The sequence below is a fragment of the Microtus ochrogaster genome, linkage group LG2 (assembly GCF_000317375.1).
Source record: "Microtus ochrogaster isolate Prairie Vole_2 linkage group LG2, MicOch1.0, whole genome shotgun sequence".
In the NCBI taxonomy this organism is placed as follows: Eukaryota; Metazoa; Chordata; class Mammalia; order Rodentia; family Cricetidae; genus Microtus; species Microtus ochrogaster.
In genome coordinates, this window is record NC_022028.1 from 38,698,944 (window position 1) to 38,701,861 (window position 2,918).

Sequence of the window (2,918 nt, forward strand, 5' to 3'; positions counted from 1 at the left end):
ACACACACACACACACACACACACACACACAAAATAATAAGAATTTAATAGCTTTAAAAATATCTGAATCTCTGCACTTCATAAGCATTCACCAGCTATCCACAATCTTCAATTTGGGGTAATTTTAAACGGAATGAGGCACATTCATTGTCACGGACAGGTCAAATTAGGAGAGTGTGCCCGTGATTTCAGCTCGCTTTTCCTCTCTTCCAATCGTCCTGGCTATGAGGTCATCTAGTTTAATAATTAAGCACCGGGCCTCGGGACGAGATTGGGTAGCTTTAAATCCTATTTCCACTTTGAGCTGTGTCTCCTTATCCAACTCAAAAACCAATGAGTTTTTAAAATGAGCTCGAATGCGTGGAGGAGCACCGGGAGTGACACTTGTTACTTGGACATGCGGTTTAAATAGTGAATGTTTTTATTTGCAAACCCGAGGTACCGGGTACTATGGAAATCTGTAATGAAAACTGCAAGCATGCACTAATCAACAGAATCAAAGTCCACAGATAAAGAGGCAAACCAAGTCGATGTGAATTGGCCCTTACTGTTGACAAAGAGGACACCCTCTCCAAGAATAAACTAGAACACAGGCCTTCCAAATCTGAAGTCGGTGAACTTTCACCCCATAATGGCAAATCGCTCTTATTTATTGACTGAAGAAAACTCCCCCAGGACAAGTAAGTGGCAATATCAGCACAGCTGAAATCCTGAACCATTAGCACACACCGCCATCCATCTATTTTATTCTGGTTATTGCCACCCAACAATTCAACAACTCAACCTTCACCACCCTAGAGAAGGAATGACAACCAAATTCGGGGGGTGGGGAGGAGGGAGAAATATCTTTGAAGCTTAGGCTCAGGGCAGTAAGATTTTGAGGTTTTGAGGGAAAGTTCACAGCTTCCTCTGGTCCCAAACAACTCAAAATCATTTTGCTATTGGAGAAAAACAAGGGGATTTGAAAGAAAAGCACAAAGGGGCTGTGTTCACCATGGTCTACCAGTCACCAGTAAGCTCCCAAGAATGGACTCTGAGCTCAGGGAAAGGGATAATAAAACGCCGAGTACGCATGGAACTTGTAGAACAGAATATTCAGCCCCACTGCAGGTGGAAGCCGAACGCTGAAGGACTCCTGAGTTCAGCAGCTACCAGAGCAGACGGATATCAGCATGGTGTGCGGTGGCAGATGGCTCCGGGAGAGCGCCACAGAAGTTCCCGGAGCCACGAAGTAGTATGGTGGCGGCACATGACTGCCAGAAATACAAGATGAGCCCGGGTCTCTCCCGGTGCAGCTGGTGAAGAAACGGTAGAATTTTCCCAGCAAGAGAAATATCGCATCGGAGGCTGAGAGAAAAGCCGCAGACAGGGGGGGAAAAAAGGCTGGGCCCTGGGAACAAGGGAGGGTGGGGCTGGGAATACCCTGGAAAGTGGGTGTATCCTCCAGGAAGTGGTTTCGGCTGTTTTCAGAAAGATCAACCAAACGAGACAGAAACGACCATTTCTATGACCTGGAAGTTCAATGCAGTAGGGGCCCAGCTATGGCCTAGTTTGCTTTTCTGAGTTAAACCCCTTGACCAAAAATAACTTGGGGAAGGAAAGGGTTTCTTTCAGCTTACACTTCCAGGTCACAGACCATCCCTGAGGGGAAGTCCAGGCAGGAGCTCAAGCAGGAACTAGAGCAGAAATCTTAGAGGAACCCTACTCACTTGCTTGCTCCCAGATGTGGTCAACAACCTTTCTTATCAGACCCAGGCCCCTCTGTCTAGGGATGGCACCACCCACAGTGGCCTGGGCCCTCCCACAGTCACACCCACGGGCCAATCTGACTCCTAGTCTTCAAAGAGGCTCTCTCTTCCCAAGTGTGCAAGTTGACAATCAAGATTAACCATCGCAAAGGGTTAATGCTGCCCTGCTCCAGGACATCCAGGAGCCCAGCCTGCTGATGCTTTACTCCTTTGGTCCAGAATATTACACTGCACCCTTTAGAAAACTAAGGTGGTTCAGTATTGTCACAGCCCCATTCCAGCCTGGGAAGAAGAAGAAGAAGAAGAAGGAAGAATGCAAAGCCAAGGACCAGCAGGAGCCATTTTATACTGTGACCATAAATACAGATTTAAAACACTAAAGTTGTAGTCCCTTATGAAATCTTAACAGATTTTGATTTTGCAATCGTTGCAATACAGCAAAATTTCAATAACATCGTCAGCTACATTTAAATTTTTTCAGTATTAAAAAGAGTTCTGGCACATATATTTATTCTTTTTTATTTCCAAATTCCTATGTAATTTATTCCCCAACTTCTTTCTCCAGATGGTTAAAAAATGGATACAGAGGGCTGGGGTGTAGCTCGGTTGGTATAAGCTCGCCTAGTATGCATGCTGTCCTGGGTTGAAGCCTCGGCACTGAACTAACCAGGCACAGAGGTGCATACCTGCAGTCCCAGCACTTGGGAGGTAGGGGCAGGAAGACCATCCTTAGTTGTATATCCAGTAAAAGGCCAGCCTGGACTACAGAAGACTGGGTCTCAAACAGTAAAGCCAAGGATTAGAGAGATGGCTCAGAGGTTAAGAGCACTGGCTGCTCTTCCAGAGGTCCTGAGTTCAATTCCCAGTCTCCACATGGTGGCTCACAGCCATCTATAATGGGATCCCATGCCCTCTTTTGGTGTGCAGATGTACATGTAGACAGAGCACTCATATACATAAAATACATAAATAAATCTTTTATAATCATTATAAACTCTGTTTTTACCTGATGTTTGCCCAAACCCTGGCATTGCCCGCCCCATCTCGTAGGGTAAGCTTTTCACATCTTGCCTTGTTTAAGGAAAATTGCATATCCTAAGTCCTTCAACTTAACCACAAGTAACCACTCTTAGAAGTATAAAATAGAGAGAGGCAAGAGAGATGGCTCAG